This window comes from Lepisosteus platostomus, chromosome 6 (genome assembly GCF_059453375.1).
Source record: "Lepisosteus platostomus isolate fLepPlt1 chromosome 6, fLepPlt1.hap1, whole genome shotgun sequence".
Classification (NCBI taxonomy): domain Eukaryota; kingdom Metazoa; phylum Chordata; class Actinopteri; order Semionotiformes; family Lepisosteidae; genus Lepisosteus; species Lepisosteus platostomus.
The window spans coordinates 22,572,038-22,595,337 of NC_142616.1; the positions used below are offsets into that span (position 1 = coordinate 22,572,038).

General features: G+C 35.9%; 1 protein-coding gene across 7 annotated transcripts in view; it reads right to left on the reverse strand.

Annotated features, from left to right (window-relative positions):
* The window catches only part of pcdh15b (protocadherin-related 15b), a 314,610-nt gene that overhangs the window by 218,618 nt on the left and 72,692 nt on the right, over nt 1-23,300 (reverse strand). For 2 of the 7 annotated variants that reach the window (XM_088634841.1, XM_088634839.1), the window contains exon 1: nt 8,231-8,660. The exons of the other annotated variants lie outside the window; for them this stretch is intronic. The gene's annotated coding sequence lies outside the window, so the exon portion shown is untranslated. Of the gene's footprint in view, nt 1-8,230; nt 8,661-23,300 lie in introns of those variants that run through there. 7 annotated transcript variants of the gene reach the window in all.

Here is a 23,300-nt window from a genome sequence, read left to right on the forward strand (position 1 = left end):
ACTGATGTTTTTCATGGATGCTAAATACTTAAATAAGGACAGTAAAGAGCCTGCAGGAGTTCAGTAAATTTGCATCTTAACCAGTCCTGAAAGTCGGCATATTTCAAGACAACAATGTACCCACGTAGATATGACAACTCATGTAAGAAATCATCTGTAGATTATAAGGAAGGGAAAATGAAACCAGAAGATGTTGGTAACTTCTAGGAGATTGTTGCATTTCATTTGAAAATAAATAAAAAGAGGTGACCTAACACTGAAGCTTAAAAAATGTGGTTAAACTGGAACCAAACATACTCCTGGTAATAGCAATCGATTGAGGGCAGTCTGATCATGCTCACTGTGGTTGAGATCAAGTACAGTTATTATGCAGACCACAGCAGACCTTTCCTGATCTGTAAGATGACCATAGAAGAGACATACCAGATTGTTTTTAAAAAGTAAGTTAGTTTATCAAAAAGCATTACTGCATGGTTGCATTTGCTTTCATTATTTTTGTCAACTGAAATAGTACTGTATGAGGTGTCTCCCTATGCCTCCGTGCTGTAGAGATAACCTCTACTGGGTCCTCAGAACACATTTACAAGTGATTTCTGGGGATTGATTTCTTCACTCCTCTTCACAGCACGAACTGCCGGTTCTCTTGGCTTTGGGCATTCAGGATGCACATCAACACCTGTCTTTTGACTTTCCTGAATTGGATGATAACACTTGTCAACAGTTTACTGTGGAAGAAATCCAGTACTTCGCAAATTCCCTGCTGACTTTCTTCAGTACACTGTTCACCAGCAAATATGCATCTTTTTCCAAAGTATACCTGTTCCTGTGAATATCCCTTGTAATTCACAGCTGCTTATTGTATAAGTTGACTTAGTTCTAATTTTCTCTTCATGTGATCAGAATATGTTAAATGTAGCTTACCTAAAGAAAAAACAATACTGTACCTATGTGAAGTTGTTTGAAAATGCACATGCAAACAGATACAACATTTGAGATTTTCCTCTTTCTATTTCCTTCAAAGCAGAAATTTAAATTAATGCGTGCTCTGTGGTTAAGAAACCATTTTATTGTGAGAAAAAAATATTCCATTAATAATTCGTCTTAATTTAAAGTATAAACAGTACTAGTTCTTCTAAATTAAGTTAATTAAATTTAATGATGTTTTTGGACAGTGTAGATTAAAGTGTGTAGGACAGACATCAGCATATTAAAATATATTTTAAAATGATTTCCGATTTTATTTACTATTCTTAAAAATAACTGCAAAAATATAAAAAAACATAAAATATTTTTTGGATGTAATGCTTAATATAGAGATATCATACAAGGTTACAAATGAAGCTAAATACAATCGACCCACACTGAACATTTTGTGTTAGTCTCACAGTGAAATGAAACTACACATTTCTAAAACAACCAGGGTCACATACTGTATGTGCACATTTATTGAAACTGGGAGACTGGCCAACTAACTAGCAAATAACCTCAGTCTGACAGTTTGACTGGAAGCAGACCCCTTTCAAGCAGGGTTTTGACTTTGATGGTGAGTTGACATCAATCCAGATTTTTTTTAATAAAACGGTACTGAAGCCTGATATATTGGTTGTTTACTCTCAGACACCTTGTATTTCTATCCAATTGCTTGCCTCTGAATAGAGCTCACTTTAAACATTGAGAGGAAGCAGGGGATTTTCACTTGGATTTCAGAAATTTAGCTTCTAAAAAATGCTTGAGACCAATCCGATTGTATACAGTCTATATACGGTATGTGGGGGGAGAGGGGCTTGGATATTTAATTTGTACCTACTTGGATATGTTTTATATTAGAAATACATTATAAAATACAATACAAATACAAAAGCACCAATTAAAAAAATATTTTGTTAAATTGCACTAGAATGCATTAAAAATGCTGGTGGCAAATGTTCAAGACTTCACAAAATAAAATTAAGAATGTTGTCCAACAATAATTTAAAGGAAACCTAAACTTGTCTGTAAATACTCCAGAGGTGCAATTAATGTGGCCTCCAGGAAACCATTTATCAGCTACTGTATAAGTTAATATTTTCTTAAGACAAATATTATGAGATGAAAAGCAAAGCTTAATTTGTGATGAAAAAGGAGCCACAGCACAAGTGCTTATCAAAATTTAAAACTTCTTATGACATTCATTTCCAGGTATTATGCAGTGGACTCCAGAATTATTGGCAGTCCTTGATAAAATATAGAGAGACCACATAGATAATGACAGATATTTAATACTCATATGCTAGGGGAATAAAAAAATACTTTTTTTCCAAAACATTTTTTTTTTTCATTTCAAGGTTCAATTGTAAACAAGTAATGCTGTTTTATCTGGAAAAACACTGGTGCCAAAATTATTGGTACCCTTTAAGATCCTTTCGAATACAATCAAACACATCTGAAAACAATAATATAGTTACACTTGTTTCAGTTCAGTTTTGTCTTAAGGAACTAATGTGTGTACTTAAGTGATTTCCTCTTTCCCCAGGGTATAAAAATGACAAAACACTCACAGAAAAACCTTTTGTCATCCATTAGCATGGGGAAGGTCAAAGAACTAACAACAGAAATGAGGCAAACCATTATTGATCTTCACAAAGCAAATAATGGATACAGAAAAATAAGTAAATCCTTAAAAATACCTATATTAACTGTCAGATTGGAACTGGAACAGTAGTTAATTTGCCAAGAAGAGGATGCAAGCCCATCTTGTCCCAACGCCCAGTGAGAAGCACGGTGAGGGTGGCAAAGAAAAATCCAAAGATTTCAGTTAAAGAAATACAAGGATTGTTTGCGTCGTGGAGTCATCCTGTCTCAAAAATGACTATTAGACGACATCTACAAGCTATTTGGAAGGGTTGCCAGAAGAAAGCCCCTGTGGAGGAACAAACTGAAGTGCCTGGAGTTGGCCAAACGCTATTGGCACTTTGACTGGGAGCGAGTTCTGTGGTCAGACGAGAACAAGATTGAACTTATTGGCCACCGTCATCACAGGTACATATGTTTGGCGTAAGAAGAGGGATTCATATACTGAAAAGAGCATCATACCTACTGTAAAATATGGTGGGGGGGTCTTTGATCCTCTGGGGCTGCTTTGCTGCCAGTGGTGCTAGGGCCCTTGTTAAGATCAATTCTCAAAAGTACCAGGATATTTTGGCCAAAAACCTGGTTGCCCCTGTCAGGAGGCTGCATCTTGACCGAAGGTGGATTTTTCAACACGACAATGATCCAAAACACACTTCAAAATCAACAAAGAAATGGTTGACAGAAAAGAAAATCAACATTTTGCCACGGCCATCTCACTTTCCTGACTTCAACCCTATTGAAGCCCACCAGTTTCAGTGGAATGAGTTTAAGAGGGCTGTCCATAAATGCACACCTACAAACCTTAAGGATCTGGAAAGGTTCTGCATGGCGGAATGGTTTAGGATCCCTCCCAATGTGTTCACCAACCTGATGAAGCATTTCATAAAAAGACTTACTACCCTTATCCTTGCCAAGTGAGGCTCCACCAAGTACTAAAAACAGGGGTGCCAATAATTGTATTTCTTTTATTTTGAGGAAAATAATGTATAATGTAATAGTTTTTTGTCTTGGTTGATTCCATCAAATTATTAATTCAGGAAAATGAATTCCTTATGTTGGAAATATTGTAGCAGTAGCTACAAATGAGTAAAAGGCACAAAACGTCTTATTGGAGAACTGAACTATTCTTCAATGTTTGAAGCCTGGCCAGGATTAAGTTGATTGATTTTTTTAAAGATTTAATTGGGTAATCAGTCCTATTTTTTGTAACACCTGTGTGAGCTAGGGGAGGAGCTTAGGGTTTTAAAAGGATGTTCCTCTTAGGGGGGAAAAAGGAAGAAAGAAGAGAGAGTAAGGAAAAAATCAGAAGAAGTCAACTACCAGAGAAACCTGGAAGATTGCCTGAGCCACAGCTACACCTGCCAACGGACTGAAAACCAGTGTTTCAGTTTGTGTCATAGCAGGAAAGCCTTTGCGAAGAATATGTTTTTTTACATAACCACGGCAAATTAAGTAAGGACATTTCACAAAGGAGGATTTGAGGCTTCTAGGGGGACTGAGGTACCGCCATTAAGGACCCAGGATTTACAACCTCTTCCAGGATAGTCTAGGTATAATCATGTTTAGTTTGCTGCAAAGAACGAACTGTTCTAATTGTTTTGGAAAAAGACTCATATTGCCTTACTTGTTTCGTGGTAGTTTTAAATATTGGATAGTACTGTGTTTCTTTGTAATAAAAATCTGTTTCCCCATCTGAATTTATCCTGCCAAAATTCATAAACTTAAAGAGATACTTTTCACAAACCTGCTAACCCCGAAATCCTTATTAGCTGTAAGCTGATCCAAATTGGATCGTTACAATAAAATGAACTCCTTGTTTTATACTTCTTTTTCTTCTTCATATTTATCAAGGGGTGCCAATAATTCCAGAGTCCACTGTAGTATAATTGCCAATTTATTCTAGAAAACAAAAACAGATGCATTTTTCTGGTTTATTTTCTATCACTGAGGTGAGAAAAGTCTTGTGTACAGTGTGTACATACAGATAGATATCAACATTCTGAAATTTCACCCAAAAGTTTTCAGCTCCTAAAGATGCTACTCAATCATGGAATTTTCAGGGAAAGAGTATGCATAGGGCTTTATGGTGAAACATGGAAACTCACTTTTTCTGGAAAGAACAGAGGAGACAACTACCATTTCACCAGGAGATTCAGGCTTGTGGTTGATCCAGTAGCCTGCAGTTTGTTTGACTCTTGCTCCCAGACAGCCCTCTTTCACTGCTGTACTATGTGGATGGCCACTCTAGATATCAGTCCGCTTACAGTGCTTAATTACAAGCGTAAACCCATATACTTTATCGTCTACACATATGTGATTAAGGTGTATATCAATGTCTGATTATTCTTAATGAAGAAACAAAAATACTATATTCTTATTATATTATAAATATTATATTATTAATAATATTATTAATATTATTAATATGAATAATTATAAATATTATTAATATTATAAAAGGTGCATTTATTATGTAGCCTTAATTCCACAGCTCAAGGGAAACTGAAATCTTATTCAGTAAGTCTAAACACTATGGAATTCTCTGCAGATTTACAAGCAAATTTAATGTGTTTAAAATTTGAAATACATACAGTAGGTACAGGATTATGTTATTAATATGTAAACCATAACTTCTTTGCCAAAAAGCTGTTTATATGCTGGAATTTAAATCGGTGCACTCCAGAACACCAAGCTGTCAAAAATGTCTCGGTCCATGTATCTTTTGCTAATATGAAGATTAGGAAATTGTTAAAGGGGTTTTAAACACAGGAAATTTTACTAATAAAAGCTTCAGACAATGCAATTGTTGCCCCACCAGTCTATGGTCTGGCCTTTTAAGTTAAACCTTCAAGCTGCCTGTGAGCTGCAAATTACATACAGTATACTGTAGTTAATGCATAAATCACGATTGCATAAGTATTTAAATCTTTTGTGTGGCAAAGCTAAATTAATTTACTGTAGATGGACACAATTAGTTGAGTGGCCTCTGTTTGTGTTCAGTAACAGTGATTCACATAATTTCAAAATAAATACACCAGTCCTTGTAAGGTCTCTCAGTCAGGTAGTGAATTTTGGCAAAGATTTAACCTTAAAGACCAAGGAGTCAGGGATAAAGATATATACTGTAAAGGCACAGATCAGGAGAAGAGAATGAAGGCATTTCATACTTAATAAGTCTTTGAGCAAGGTAAAGTCAATCATTAAGAAACAGAAAGCACCCAGACACTCCCCAGCTCATGCTGTCCCTCCAAACTGAGCAGCTTGTCAGGAAGGAAGCTAGTTAACGATGCCACTCTGTGGCCAATGCCAACTTTGAAAGAGCTACAGAGGTCAGTGGCAGAGATGGGAGAAAATGTCCAGGGATTAACAGTATCCTGGTCACTCCAAACCAGGGGGCTGTATGAAACAAGAAATTTCAAATGGGGTTTAAAACAAAAGCACCTAAGCGACATCACAGACATGTGGCAAAAGTTGTTGTGGTCAGACAAGACAGAAGTGGAACTTTCAGTTTAAAATGCAATGTCACACCTGATGGAAATCCTACATGTATGCATCTCTCAGTCAACACCATTCCTATCTTTACTGTTAAGCATGGTGGTGGCAGCATTATGTTGTACAGTTGGAGCAGTTCTGGCACATATTATAGAAAAATCTGCTTCAGACCTTTTGTCCCTAGACTGGGACAAAAATTCGCCTTTGAGCACAAGGATACAAAGCTACAATGCGGTCACTTAGAACATGTAATGTCCTTGAGTGGCCCAAAGCACTGTTTTGAATCCAATGAGTATCTGTAGAAATCGCTGTCCTTTAGTGATCTCCAAGCAACCCCAGAGAGCTTGAGCAATTCTGCCGAGAGGAATGAGTGAAAATTGTACCAAGCCAGAGTACAAAGTTAGAGAGTTACGCAAAAAGACTTGTAGGAAACTGCTGCCAAAGGTGTGCAACCAAATATTGAGTATTTAATTATTTTCTCTATTAGTTTTAGTTAACATTTACTATAATGCAACTTATCCTTAAAGGTCTTCAGGTGGGGCATTTAGGTTTTGAAAAAAAAAAGTTTACTTTTAACAGACTAAAGACTGTTGCAAAACACTGTACTGTATTTTAAAGAGTACACTTTTTCATTAGCTGTGTTTAAACTGAATCCTGAGTGGCAACTGTCAAACAGAATCTGACAGTAGTATGCAGGGATACAAGAGAGCAATACAATACAAACATGCAGGCCAAATTTAAAGGTCATACAGCTAATAGTATGACAAGAACACACTGTCATTCTTATTTTGGTCCAGATGTTCAAGCTTGAAAACAATGGTGATCTAGAAATACATGAGAGGATTGTGTATGAATGATTTATTGAAAGCCTGCACTCTTGTGTGACTTAAATTCCCAGCCTAACTGATGGTTCTACATACAAAGAATATTTTTTTATCTAGACAATTCACAAACTGTAAAGCAAGCATTTTGATGACATGCACTACTGGGAAACCTCCCTCAACTTTCCATGGCACTAGGTCTGCAGTTAAAGACAGGATCGACAAAAATTGTGCTTGACTGTCAGTCTCTTTTTTTTCTTTTGATATGCTCTACAAACTTAAGCAGCTACTGTACATGTCTGTCTTTAGCCATATTCTAAAGTGTCAAACACAACTCCTTATCAATTCAGGCAATATTCAAACTTTTCTTCTCAAGGCATTTGTAAGCCTACTAATAATTTAAGTAATAGAGAACAACCCTGTTATAAAACCATTTTGAAATTCCAAGCAAATAGTCAGTTGAAAAACACAATCAACACCACAAAAGTGAGATACGCTTTTGATCAGATCACATTTATTTTTCATACAGTAGGTGTGGAATATTCAATATAGCGTTAGTATTGCACTATTACAAAATGTGGTCTATCCATTTGGAGTCAGTGACCCATACGAGCAGCTGCAAAGCTAGAACGACTCTCTGTGCCGAACAGGGAAAGTATTCATTAGCCCCAGCAACCATTAGACTGATGCACCTCATTAACTATCATGCTGTCTAAGCCACTATAGGAATTTAATTCAGATACGCACAGTGAAGCTACATTTCATGAGGTTTACTAACATATTCAAGGCACTAGGGAAACAGCAATCAATATTATTATTTAATTACTCGGATGCACACGTTGTAAATATGACAAAAGTAGCCTACTTAAGTAATGCCTAGAGGAATAAATACACTCTCAAACACAGGTATAGAATTTGTGTGCATTATACAGTATTATCAAACTAGAACATTGACCATTACTCAACAATGCAATAGATACCCTGTGTTTGAAAACGAAATTTTGGTTTCACAAAAAATGTTTGTATATTTTATTACCTCCTTTGCCATAACAAAGTTTACCACTTTCTGAAGGAAATTCGTATTTGCTTTTATTTACTGACTCGATTTTATTAATCAGATTTAAATTAAACAACAAAATACAAACGAGAGTTGGTATTAAGTAACTCTTAACAGTGGCATCGTAATGTAGTACCCTATGGTGAAAATAAAATCCCGATTGCACATTCGCCACAATTATTTTAGCGAGTAACGTAAGAATCAAATACTTGTCAGTAAAAAAAAACATACTGTATTAACAGTAGCTTACCGTCCACTTCTGCCTCGCATTATACCGATGATGAGATAGCAATATCAGAAAACAGGCTTCGTAAGCACACAGCTTGTGAAGATGCGAAATGTTCAATTTAAGAAAATGACTTCTAGTAAATGACAGTTATTTCAGAGGTCTCTGCGGCATCAAAGTCAGCTGTATTGTGTTTCTGAAACCCAAGCGGAAGGAACCGGCCATAAATGCATCAATTAGCTCTTTACCACCTTGGACTCGATCCAAAAGAACAAAAAGACACTGATGAAAAAGCGCAGTCGGCGCAGACAGAGCAAACTAACCGCAAAGGGACACAATATTTAGGGAATTTGCTGAAGCATTTTGGAAGTACTCGAGTGCCTGCTGTAGAAACTCCTCAACACCGTTAAACATGCCTAACACAACGAGACCAACCAGCAGCAGCTTCGGAAAAACCTGCTATTAGTTTACCTTAGGCAACAGATTGCACTCAATGTTTACAGTAATAGGATGAAACCTTCCTATAATCCGACGTTTATGATGCGTCCCCACGCGCTCTCAAAACTTGTTCACTTGCAAGAAAGATGGGATTCCACCTGTAAAAGGTACCATTACGCCAAAAGGATAGCTCACGCTGCTTTTATGTTTAATTTTATGTTGAGCTATGATACATCTTCCGATTTATAGTTGAATTTATATGTAGAACAATTAGCCCTTTATTAATCCAGACAGCTTTCTGAGTGTTTCCATGTATTATGTACAGTATCATGTGCAAGGTAACTATTCTGTTCCGGTAGTAGCACATCAATACCTATAATTACAACTTTTCTTTTCCGTTGTTTGTTTCTTTAAGCTACGTAACAGAAAACATGTTGATTTACAAAGGTGCTTTAGTTTGTTTTGAGACTATAACACGTTTAGGAAGATACGACTAACTAGGTTTAACATTTACTGCTATCTTTGTAACACCGGTGAGTACTACAATAGGTTAAATGCATCGTGTCCTATATGAAAAGCATAATTTATCTTTAATTTCTTGTAATTTGTATCCTCCTGGTGATACAGAAACGTATCAGATCAATGGGACGAAAACTGCATTTACGTCAAAACTGGTCTTTTGGGGGAAAATGTTGTAGATTATTCAGTATTTACACTGATACACACTATCCACCAAGCGCTTTCAGTTTCTAAGATTAAACATACAAAAAAACAGCTCTTACCATATCTTCAAATCCTTGCAAATCCTACCCGGATAGTCTTAGATAGAAACTGCTTCTAAGTATAAAAGGTATCCTAGGCAATCTCTCGAAATCGGGACTCTACTGCCCTCTGTCTTCGATTTGTTTCATTTTAAAAACGGAAAAATGGAAACTCAGCAATAGCAATTAGTTCCCTTGTGCAGCAAATTCAGACGACAGGCTATGGAGCTAAAACACGCGTGTGACAAAGAACTCCTCACTTCAATTCTTGTTAAAAGGTGCCCGAACCCAAGAAACATTTATCAGACCTCTCACTACTCTTTCCTTCTCCAGGACTATGTCAGTGGGTAAGCAAATTGACCAGACGTCCAAACAACAGTACATGACGTGAAAGCGGTAATCTTATTATGCCGAGCAGAAACGGTAAAGCTGTGTAAATCTGCATTACCCTACATCAGAGTAATCTGTCGGGAAGTTAGCACTGTTGGGGGTGAACCCCCAGCCTGGTTAATATTTTATATCCCGTAAATACACAGATTAATTATTATTAGAAATAAAATTATACACGTACAGTTTATGATTTATAAAACATTTACATCTTGTACACTGTATACATGTATGCACGTACATGTAGTGTGAATATATATTTAAAATAACATGAATAATTTACTTTCCTTACAGTAAAATAAGCCATCTTTCAGATCACAGTGCACCATTCCACTGCACTCATTTAACCGTCAATATGTGTGCAATGTGTGTGATTTTTTTGGCATTCAATTAATTAGTAGTGAAAATCAACAACATAGTAAAAGTGTATCAATATTTCTTTGATGTAAATACTGGTAATTTGAGTTTACAGTAAGTCAGTGATATAGCATGGAATACTGTCTGTCCATTTGCCCACTCAGCGGTATTAACTTCAATAATACTGTTTTCAGAAAACCAAGGATTTCTAACTGACCATCAGACGTAATGAGTTCTGCCACTCATGACATCTTTACACTTTTATCAAATAGCACCTACAGTACTGGAGTTTGATCGAGCATCTCGTTATATGTTTGTTCTTCAGTGTGAAAAAACACAGTACTGTTTGGGTTCATTAAAAACATACCATACCCCAAAGGAGAATCTTAGGGCTATTTAATACGAGATGCCAGTAAATAAAAATAATGAAACAGAAAAGCATTTATTTACTGTAGATGTAATTGTGACAGATAAATTTACATACTGTAGTTACATTTAGTCATGCAAATACTCAAAAGCAGACATAGTTGGACATCAATTCCCATATGCAGTTTTTGATTAATTATCCACTCGTGTGCCATGATTGTGAAAAAGTTTTACAGAAGTAGATCAGAGATAATCTGACAACACCATGGTCACAAAGCATGTCTCTGAAGTCCTTTCAATCTGTTCTTCTAACCTCTGCACTATTTTCATTATCTGCCAGTTATTAAACATAATGTAGCTGAAGTGGGGCTTATCTACTCTTCTGTTTTTTTTTGTCATTTATGAATAAGAAGAGCATAAGAAGGGTTACAAAAAAGATGGCGCCATTCCTTCTGTCTTGTGCGTTTGGTAATTAGAAGCTAATTGATCCAAGGACGTCACCAAACATTTAATGAAAGATGCCAATGTACAGGCTTCAACAAAAGGATTGAGTAGCTAATTCAATATTCCTTCAATCATTTTGGTTGGTTAAGAAGGTAAAGAAGTACTTCCTGTTGCTCTGTCCTGTATTTGTGTTTTATGGTTTGTTTCACTGTTGAAGTCCACTGGGTTGACCTTGTCTGTGCCTTTGAGGCTGCTGAATACTTGGATTTGTTGTCTCCTCTGTTCAAGAGTAAAAAGGTTCAGTCCTTTCAGCCTGTTAGTGTAGAATATTCCTTTAAACTCCAAAATGTATATGGTTGTCCTTCACTGGACTGGTTTCAGAGCAGCAGTATACAGTATTTTCCATAAAGTGGTGACCAAAAATGTACAGTACATAATATTATTGTAATGAATACGCCCCTGCGCATTATCAGGGATTTTTGCTGCCCAGGCTGAGGAAGGTCTTCTTTAGCTTAGCCAGCAATACCCCTGTTGAGCAACGCTGGAGACCTGGGTTCAAGCCCATGTGGTGAGGGGCGAACTGGGGCGGGAGTGGCGAGGGTACAAGCCCAAGAACCCAAATTTGCTACATAAAACGATGCATTATACTGTACAATTTTTGCATACCACCTCTTGCTTTAAATTCTGTGCTTCTGACTATCCACCCTTACATTTCTTTACCTTTTTATTACTTGCCTAATAATTTTGTAGTTGATCTAATTATAAAAACACAATATTCAGGCATTTGTTTCATACTGTACAGTATCTGACAATAAGGCTTGTGTCAGTCTAGTCTTGATGAAGAGAGTTTCTATTTGCAGAACATAGAGAATGTGAACAATAAATTAAGAGGAGTTGCACTTTGTGCCTTTATCTCTCTCTCTCTGTGTGTGTGTGTGTGTGAGAACATGTGCATGTCTGTGTGGAGAAAGAGAAAAGACATCACAATAAAAAAGCCAATACCTAGACTAGTCCAAGCCAATAACTATTCAAAGAGATGACTACAAAACGATTAGTGGTTGTGAAGTTACGGATAATAAGCCCAATTAAAAAATGGAAATGGAAATTTCCTGAATCATCAGAAACACACCACAGGAAATTACTGAAAACCAATGCAACCTCACACAAGGTGTTTGATGTTCTACTTGGAATTCAGCAAAATGTTTTATACTGTACTGTATGCACCTGCAAAAAGTAAGGATTCTTACAACCAACCAGGAAAGAGAAGTTACTGTGTCCTACCATTGTGGAAATGGAATAAAAAATGAAGAAATATAATTAGCAACAAAGTTTAAGTTCCATTTATTAACACATTAGGGCTTTGTTTTTCATGCTTAACTACTGTAGATATCATGTTTCTGAAAGACAAATCTAAAAAGCTACTTTTTGTTGATAACAGAGCATACTGAAAAAAATAAACCAATACAAAATACATCAGTCCCCTGTGTTCCATGTACTGCAAACGTTTTTCACTGTATACTTACAGTACATGTGTAGAAGACATTGTAAGTCAACATAATATGCTATATCTTATTGAAAACTAAAACAAATTAGACAAACTTCAGCATTTTTTAGTTTATGTCCAAGGGGTAGAGTTTTTTCTAATTTTAATGAATATATATAAAAAAACTTTATTAGATAAATACAAAATTGAAGAATAAATTAAAGCAGCTGTAAAGAAAGAAATTCTGTCATTGAAGTCCATTTTGGCTGGCAAAACTAAATAAGAAGTAAAGAGAGGATTTTTCTTCTCTTTGTTTTCAGAAAGCTGCATGATTTTGGTAATTGTTGTGATAACCTGGAGCCTATCCCCAAAGTATAGGGATCCAGCAGAACTGTATCATGAACAGGATAGTTGTCCACTCCAGGACAAACACACAGGGACAACTGACAGATACCGTTTAATGTATTTTATGTAGGTGGGAGTATTCCAGCCTACTACCCAGACACTGAGAGAACAGCCAAACTCCACAGAGAGTACTGCAGTCCCAAACTGAACCTTTTTATAAAAATGCAACCAAGAATTACGTAGAATTTCTAAAAAAGTCACATCTCATTGAAGTGTTTAATCAAAGTATGTACTTGCACATGAGGAGTATTAAAAATGGAAACAAAAATCAGGTGAAAACAGAGACTTTAGAAAGGTATTTATTCTGTTGAAAAAAAATGTATTTGACAGGCAACTAATTACAATTCAAGCTACACCAGGATAAAGTGCTTGTTCATATACAGTATACATAGAGTGTAAACCTATTATAGCTCATAAAATTGTTTAAGTACCACACAGTTCTGAGTGCATGATTGAGAGGCAAATGTTAGAGGAGCTGTATTACGTTTTGTCCTAATGTAAGATCGTCAACTGTCCAGTGCTGTGTTCATGAATTAGACTCAAATGTATGGGGGTGTGACATTGGCAATCAGCCTGTTAGATTACTACTACATAATAAGCTACAGTAGTTATTCGTTGCTCAGTTAGGTTTTAAATGTCAAATACTGTATTAGCATTAGAAGGTTTAGAAATATTTCTGTCAAGCTGTGCTTTTACACAAAATTAAATTGTTGTGTGGCTTGCTAATTGTACTCATTTTAACTTGGTCAAAATGGAAAGAGACCAATATACTCCACCAAACTCATTGTCTGCTGCACTATATACTGTAAAGCCATAAAAATAATCAATTCCTCTTATTATTGAATTTGTGTTATATGATATACTGTACAGTATAACATGGGCAGCATAGTGGCACAGTGATTAGCATTGCTGCTTCACAGCACTGGGTCCCTGGGTTCAATTTCTGGGGTGCTTTTTGCCTGGGTTTTGAGTTTGGAGTTTGTTTTCCCCATGTTCTGCCAGGTGCTCCAGTTTCCTTCCACTGTCCAAAGACATACAAACCTATTAACATAGGATAATTGGGTTCTGGGAAAACTGGCCCTGGTCTCAGCATATGAGTGTTAGTATACTGTAAGTGTGTGCCCTGTGTTGGACTGGTGTCCCATCCAGAGTAAATCCTGCCTTGAGCACGCTGCTTGCCTTGTTAGGCTTTGGATCCCCTGTGATTCTGTATTGGATAAAAAATTTAAAAATGGATAGATGGATACATAATGTCTTAAATCTCCTAATAGAGACACTGTTACATATGATTTTATTTTATATAATATGTAATTAAGTATTAACAGTTGTTTACCCACTGAAGAGATACTTGGCTGCTTGCTCTACCTATATAGTGTTTCATTCTTGAAGGAAAATTAATTACGTTTTTATCTGATTATAATAAATGCAAAATGTACAAAGTCAAGAAACTGTTGAATCCATCCAATCACTGAAATGTTTTTTTTAATAATTACAATGCTTTTTAAAGCTGCAAAGTCAACAGCAATAATTGAAAAAGAAAATAATGACTATTGTGGTATTAATAATATACGTAACAGATATTTTTCCTGACGTCCCAGGAAAGAAATATTTTTGCAAAGCAGATGTTCATTTCCTGGAGCGCATAGAGTGATTGTCAGTAATTGTTTAGTTATTCCCAATAAATGATTTACACTACACATATGTTGTCCTGCTTATTTTTTTGTCCTGTCTAATTTTTACAATTTCTTGATCTTAATTTTATAAGTAGAGTAATTCCAAAATGTTTTTTCAACAATAAATTCCCAATTCATTGTCTCTAAAGTGCTAAGCCAAGATGGAAGTGAGCAGGATTAATACTTAGGGAACATTCTTATCTGCCCAGTTCTACTTTTCAGCTGATAAATCTAATGACCCACTAAGACACTGAGCAACTCAGTACAGGAGATGAGAGCTCAGCTAGGATACTCTCCCTTCAACTTTTTATATATTGCAGAGAAAGTCTAATATATCCGTTATGGGCAGGCAAAGGTAAGGCCATACACATTAACTAATTTGTACTATACCAAGACATTATTTCCTCATTTAGCGTTCCACATAATTATTTTTAATAGCTCTAAAAAGGCACTTGCAGTGTCAAGATATGTCTGCCTGGGGACAGGTACAGTACTTTCCAAAATCATACAGTCATGATGTCCAGTTTTGTTGAATTAAAAATAATGTACATTTTAATGAAACTTTGAATTCTCAAATGGACTACTTTCATGGGTGAAAAGTCACATACTGTATCAGCACAAACTGCAAAGCAAAAAAGAAATGTTGATTGCATACATTTGCATCCTCCTGGGTCAATACCTAGAAGCAGCGCTTTTGGCAGCAATTACTGTGGTGAGTAATTTTGAATATGTCTCTATTTGCACACTACAATTGCTTCATTTCTGCCCATTCTTCTTGTTCTTGGCACACTTGCTCAAGCTCTGTTGTGTTGGTTGGGGATTGTTGATAGACAGACAGATTTTCTATTAGTTTCAAACTTGATGGCGCCAGTCAAAGACATTCCTTGTGCTTTTGGACAATATCCATCCCTGTGTAAGGTCTTTGGCAGACTGAAGCAGGTTCTCCTTCAGTCTGCTAAGTCGTAGGCAAGTTAAAATTTACCTTTACTTTGCTCCAAGCATTTTCTCTCAATTGATTCCTTAAAGAAATCAGTGGCCAAACTTTTAGACTCATTTATTAAATTCACTACCAAATGAACAAGATGGATTAACTCACTTTCTAATGTTCATAAGTGCATTGCATATTAATATGACCATTGTACACATCTGAACAGTGCAGTAGGTGGGGTATTACAAATGGTTATGGAAACATTGGAAAATGCAATATTTTATACTAATTATTTTAAGCAAATATGCTTAAAATCTGTAAAATATGTAGGCATTATTACAGAAAATGTTAAGACTGTTTTGATAGATGTGAAATTTATTCAGTGAATATGCCTTTGGTATGGAGACTACATGCTTCATACAGAGTCTAAACATCTCTTTATACAGAGCTTAACATTTGGTTGTCATTTGGAGCCGTACAATTCATTAATGAAATACTGTTTAATAATGAAATAATTCTGCATTACTCGGAATACATCCCACAATCCATCCAAGTTGTTTGGTGGCACTTTGCAGCATATATAACCCTATTTGGCCTCTAATGTTCACAACAGCTTCTTTAGATTTCAAATAGTTATTCATCACATTGGTGTTTGGGGTACATTTGGGCTGAAGTTGAAAGTTGAATCCCTGCCCTATGACATGCATTCCCACTGTAACTGCGGGATCCAGATTCTGCCTAAGTTCAGTAGTAAGAGTACTCTCAATTTTATGCAAATCCCTGGCACAATCGGCTGAGAGGATGTCCCATAATTGCATTGATCCATCTTCATAACTCACTGTGGCTGTTGTATACTGACTGTTATATTACTCTCAAGAGTGGCTTTGAAAAAAAAAACTGCTGTTGATTATTGCCGTACAGCTCTGACTCAGACTCATCTGCAAAGTCCCTCTGTTTTCACTCTTGATCATCCCACTGTTACATTTCTTTCCTCAGCAAGGATTTCTCAGCAGCTACATGCCCATTGAGGCTATTTTTCTTTAATGTGTATTTTACTGTTCTTGAAAATACACTTCCTCCTGCACTTGGCGGAATGCTGTTCACAAGAGCTTTACTGGATCATCACCTATCAAATAAAAACATTTGCTTTCAGGAACGTGATGGCATTTTTGGACAGTATGGATTTCTAACTGAGCTGTTTGTAGTTAACATTTCAATTTTGCAAAAAAGATACCAATCTATTGTGGACACTTTATATTTTATACACACTTTTTTTCCTTTGTTTCCAACCATTTTTCCAGAAGTATACATTTGGTACTTTCAACAAATACAGAAACATGCACACAAACATGATCTTTTCCCCCAAAACAATTGGGTGACCCATTCATTTTGTATGAAGGCGACACTAAATTGGCTGTGCTGTTCTTTCTGTAAGCCTATATACCTGCCTCCTAAGAAACAATGCAATTGCATACAGAACACAAACAGGCAATAAAAGATTTGACAGACTAGAAGAAAAGCAAAGTAAATGTAGTCTTTTCTTTAGGTTATTTTAAATTATACTATTCTCAATAACTTCTCTTGTTGCATTACAATGGACGTTGTTTCAGTAGTAATGAATACGTTATTTGGAAACAAGAATTGTAATAAGGTACAACTGTAGGTCATTTGTGCTTTCTGTTTCATCTCCCTTAAAAAAAACTCCACTCAGGTCTAGCGCTGTTGCTGAGTTCGAACTCGAAAACCAAACACTTCCTTAAATTCTATTTTAGAATCTTTTTATTCAAGTATAGAAATTCAGTATGAGAGATTATTGTTTTTAAAATAAAATCAGCATAGTATAGGGCTAATAAAGTTATGTTCATGTTAATGTTATTACTGTATATGCACTTGTATTGTTTAAGTACACCAGTATCATCAATCCAAATTAATTTGAACTGTAAATATTATGTACATTTTGCTCAATGAAAAAATTATTCTGTATGCGACATCTGCAGTCTAGTGCTTTCAAGCTCTAATCATTGAACCAATGTTAATTTCTTTATCTTACACATAATGATATGGATATTTTTGTAGCCTTGTTGTGTAACTGTATTATATATGTTTTTCAGTAGAAGAGGATATCCACTTCCATTTTAGATAGTAGGCAACATTATAGAATAATGAACAAGTAATAGGTTTATTCCATGCTGAAAAAAAGAAGAAAGAGAACACAAAGTTTCGGCCGTGGAGCCTTCTTCAGGTGTGAGAGAGACAGGGCAGTAGGCAAAGGTAAAGTAGCGGGAGAACAAAGGTTGGGAGGGAGGAGGAGTGAGAGGCGGGAGCAGGGGACAGAAAGAGAGGCCAATCAAGAGGTGTGAAGTCAGAATGGGTGCAGAGAGGTGTGAAATGAAACTTCCAATGAATGGAGAAAATTTAAAAGAACAGTAATCTGTCGTTAAGGGAAGGGAGAATGTGTGATCCTAGCTGCAGAATAATTTTAGTTTCGGTGGTCTTTCTGATGTATGAGTTCGGAAAACCGTCTTTGAGAACACAGACGGAGAGATTAGAGTGGTCGTGGCCGTCAGAGGTGAAATGAGAAACAATGGGCTTGGAGAGATCTTTAATCTTCACAGCCCTGACGTGTTCTCTGAAGCGGTCTCCGAGTCTTCTTCCTGTTTCTCCAATGTAGATGGCTGGGCATTTACTGCAAGAGATACAGTAAATAAGGTTGCTGCAGGTACAAGATGCTGTCTGGGTGATCCGGAATTGTCCTGAGGGGCCTTGAATGAGTGTGGTGGTGGCTGTGTACTTGCAGGTGATACAGCGAGCTCTGTTGCTCTGTTGCTCTGTTTCCCTCCCAACTTTTGTTCTCCCGCTACTTTACCTTTGCCTACTGCCCTGTCTCTCTCACACCTGAAGAAGGCTCCACGGCCGAAACGTTGTGTTCTCTTTCTTCTTTTTTTCAGCATGGAATAAACCTATTACTTGTTCCTTTGCAGCCTACGCATGCTGACGCAGCTACCCACCTGAACTATTATAGAATAATGTTTTCATTGGTTAACTAATCAAAAATTCAATATTTTCAGATTATACGTATAAGACAATCTAGATGCATTTTATAGTTCCCTCAAATATTCTGATACATTTCTTTACCCAGATTGAGGAATGTAAGGGTCATTCCATGTTAACCACTTGTTTCAGATGTGGATGAAAATAAAAGTGATTTTATGGAAAAATCTTAAATTTGACTATTAACAATTTCTGTGTTATGACGGTTTATAAATGGGGCTATAACACAAGGCCAATGGTTTTTGAAACAGGTACAGTATAAGACAGACACTTAAAAGCACACACAAATAGATTTAGCTTCAGAATCTAAATGTCACATAATTGTATATACAGTATATACATGTTAAACAGGGGCCTGGTGGGTCATCAAGTTTTTTTTAACAGTCCAGGCTGGGTAATAAAAATATGTGGGATAGGCAGAATCACACTGAAATGAACACACGAGGGAGTCACAACATTGACGCAGGTCTGGTCCCATGGTAGGGATCTCTCTTTGTTCTTCAAATTTGAATGATTATATTAGAAAAAGCAGCAGGATTGCAATTTTAAAATGCTATTCCAATTAGAAAAAAGAAAGAATGTCTTGATAAGAATGCAGATAAGACTTTGGATACATTTTTTACATTGTATGACTCTTTTAAACACACATTCAATAGTGGGGTGATTAAATAAGTCGGTTTGGGCATAACAGAGAGCCATAAGATAAAAAAATGCAGTGCTCTTATTTACAGTGCAGGAGAAATTATAATCAAACAAAACACTAGCTCTTCTTTGAGCTCCTAATTAGACTTTTTCAGTCACTTTCTATCACACAGCTGGGCAGCTAAGCTGCTTATTGGCTTCAAAACACATAAGTCTCTATCCATGACTAAAGTTTCTCCAAAAAACTCTCTCATACTTAATGTCATTGGGCTCATACTGTATGTTGGTCTCATCTACTCTCTCTGTTATTCCTCTGGTACAGCACATACTGTAGCAGAGGTTGAAGTCCAACCTGGAAGCCTCAGCTTCCTGGTTTTAAATGTCATCCAAGCTATTATTGCCTTTCAATTGGTCAGCTGTTGACAGACAGTCATTGATCTCTAGGGAATGTGCTTTGGACAAGATCCCCATCTAGTCTGAATCTACTGCCCTCTTACAATGTCTCTAAAATAAATGCCAGTCTGCCTGTCAAAAAATCTGTTACCGTGGGATCATTCATATCTCAGGAAAAGAGAATGATCCTAAAATAGTATGGGATCCAGTATTAAAAGTCTTGAGTCCCTTGTGTGTAAATATCAGCTTGATATTTCCTTTCCCACATGTTTTGCATTACTCATCTAACACGAGTAAAACTCAGTGATGACCCACTGAGCCTCTATTGAATCGCAAAAAGTTTGTAGTCCACATATAGGTTGAGACCTATTTTTGTTGTGTTATACTTCTTTCAATGGTTATTAGATTGTGAAAGTATTGTGTGTGTTTTTCAGAACAGAAAAAGAGGTTGAACCTATTCTCCAGATAAAAACACTTTATCCTCAGGAATATGTAGCATATTATTGCTCACATTTCAATAAAATAGATTTTAGTAACATTTGAAGGATTTTTATCCAACTCTTAACTGTATGGTGAGATTGGCTTGTTGAACTGTCCAATATGCTGAATGTGAAGGACTATTCCTGGTGTGTCAGAACAGATGTTGACAGGTAAACTCACTGAAGATACAAACATCATAATTATTAGCCAATTTTCTGTAATAAACAAAACTTCAATGAAAGAATCCAGTGACATATTTTGGAATTCTGATAAACGTCAACAAGAAAAGGAATAAAAAAAGAGTATGCATAAGGCACAAATATATTTAAAAAATCAACTATTTTGAACACACTGACAAATGCATAGAAACATGCTGGCCATTAAATAGCAATGCATGTGCTTAAAGGGTTGTTACTTGGATATTGATTATTAAAGACAGTTTAATAGAATATAAACTATTTATGATCACTATAATCATCTATACAGTAGTAATATACTGTACAGTATATTAACACAACATCTAAATGGTTTATCTAAATCTATATACCTATTAAAACCTCTCCTAGAGGAGACTATTATACTATGGTACAAATGAAATACAGCCAAACAAAATAGTTATGTTTATAACCTTTTAAAAATGTCCTCCCCACACAAAATCAGGTGTTAAGTGTAGCCTTTGCTACTAGAATCAGTCTTGCATTATAGCTGTATTTCATATACGCTTTTGTTTATGCTTGTGAGAAAAAAGCAAGCAGAAATCTTCAGCATGTATTAGTGACATCAAAGCTTGCGTAGTAACATCAAAACAGTAACTGTATGTAAGAAGACATGCCTTGAAATGAAAATGAAAACAAATCGTTCTTTCTATAAGAAAGAGATTAACAAAATAGACACAGAGATACATGCAGTTAAATTGTGTACATTATTATTGTAATGGAATAATTATCATGAGAAAAATACTTACAAGCTTTCTGTCTGGAATATCAAGATGGAAATATTAATCAAAACAGTAATAAAAACTATTTTAATCAAAACCTTCACTGAATACAGTTTAAAGATACCAATTTAAGATAAAATACAGTTTATTCATACAACACTATAATAACATTTGACACCTCAAGTACATCATTGTTTAAGCAGAGATATGTTTCTCTTTGATAAAATGATGCTATCTAAGGTTACTACAGGTATGTTAATTTGCATAGAAGAGAATGCATTAAAAATACACCAGTTGGCTTCAGGTTCAACTCAATTTCAGATCTGTATTGAATGAAAGTTATTGCTTTCTGGTGACTTCTTGAATTCCATCAATTCTCCATATTAAGACGATATTTTCCATTTCTAATAAACAACAAATCCATTTCATGTTCTTCCCTGTTACACCTATGATTTAATAAAACAATTCTGAGTGGACTACCTATCCATACTATGGGCATTTGTCAGTGCAATCTGCAGTACTGTACCAATCCATGGAAGTGCACTGTTCTATATCACAAATTTCAAAGCCAGATTTCTGGTTTTCAATTGCTAGAGGCTGTGCACATAAATAAACTGTCATCTCAGTTAGTGCTAACTGGCTTTTTCTGAAAGACCTATAATTGGAACACATGGAGAATAGAGTGTCCTGTCGAATGTTTTCGGAGGGATCCCTCAAGGATAAGACTGAGTTATTTTTTCCCAATGTCCAATGAAGACTTGGGTTTTTTTACATTCCTCTGGCAATAGCAAGAGCATATTATTTCTTTTGTAACCAGTGGCGAGAAGACTCATGAGAGATTATTAGCAGAGACTGTGTTGATGGGTGGAGAGGGGAAGACGGGCCTTATATTTTTCACATAGGTGTAATTTTAATCTTAAATGTTTTGTATTTATGCCAAATCTATATGAATATACTGCATATGGAGGGGATATTAATTATTTTGCTGTACTTATTCCAGCCTGTCTACAACAATGTGTAAGAATTGTCTATAACAATCTGTAAAATCCCTTTTTCGGAATTACCTTTATTGTCTGGATTATGTTAGAACTATAAGTCTTTCCTTATAATAAGAATCCATAAAGAAAAACACCCCAGAGACATACTCAATTGAAAATTAGTACACTGGCAATGAAAACCTTATGTAAAGGGGGGAACAAGTCTCATCATCCAATTAAGGGATCTCGTTAACGTTTTAATTAAGAACCCCAGCTGGTGCCAAAGCAATCAATTACTCTTTAAGGGTGAATTGAACCCTTCTTGTTCCTGCACACAAAAGTACTTTTATAGTTAATCTGTAATTCTGTGCACAAAACACTACAATAAGACTAATTACAGGTGACAGCGCCAATAAAAAGAAGGTCAACATGACCTACAGTATATCTGTAAATGGAACTGAGCTTCATTTGTAATAACCTTCCACGAATTTCATTCCAAAAGTTGTTGCTTCAAAATAAACTTTTTCCACATCAGCCACTAAACATACAAAGATTAGGCCATCCCAGCCAGCACTAACTGCATACACAGCAGATTGTGATAAACCTAGTTCTTTACAAAAAGCTTTATCACAGCCAACCAAGTGCTTCCTTGAATATCTCTGCCATTCACCTTTCGTATAATCACAGTCTGCTCTTGCATAATTTGGAATACCAAATGGAAAGTCACAAGCATTTTAACTATGTTTTTAGTTTAAACGTAGCATGATCCAAAGTCACAAGAATAAGAAAATGTTTGCCATAGAGATGAAAGCCATTGGAAATCATTATATACTGTACAGTAAGCTTTTGCAAGAGATCATTGAAACTCATAAAAATGAGATAAACCATACTTTGTGGTTTGAAAGAAAGGGGTTAGATAACATGAAACATCCTGTTTGGCATAAATCAGGTTCTCAAGGTTCACCAAAGACCTTGAATGGCCATCAAAAATGAAAAACTGATCATAAAGTACCTCTGTTCACATCCACATGTACAAGAACGAGAAGATTAGACCTTCAAAGTTTTTGGTTCACAAAGAGAACAGTTGTCACACTACTGCTCTTTAAAACAGCCTCTGCACAGCTTTTACATTTTTAACAACAAATTGAAAATTCTGCTTGGAGAAGAGGGAATTCAGTTTGCATTCCAACCCCTTAATGAGAAGTGCTGTGTTTATTTGTTTTGCCTTTACCCAAACTGCATTAAGTATCTGACAGTTTCAACTTTCTATAAGGAATTTCTTATGAACAATGCGCTCAAGATTCACAAGCTTAAGTGTTCAGTCTATTTTCTTCGGGCACAATGTTAATTTTCATTGATAGGAAAGACAGAG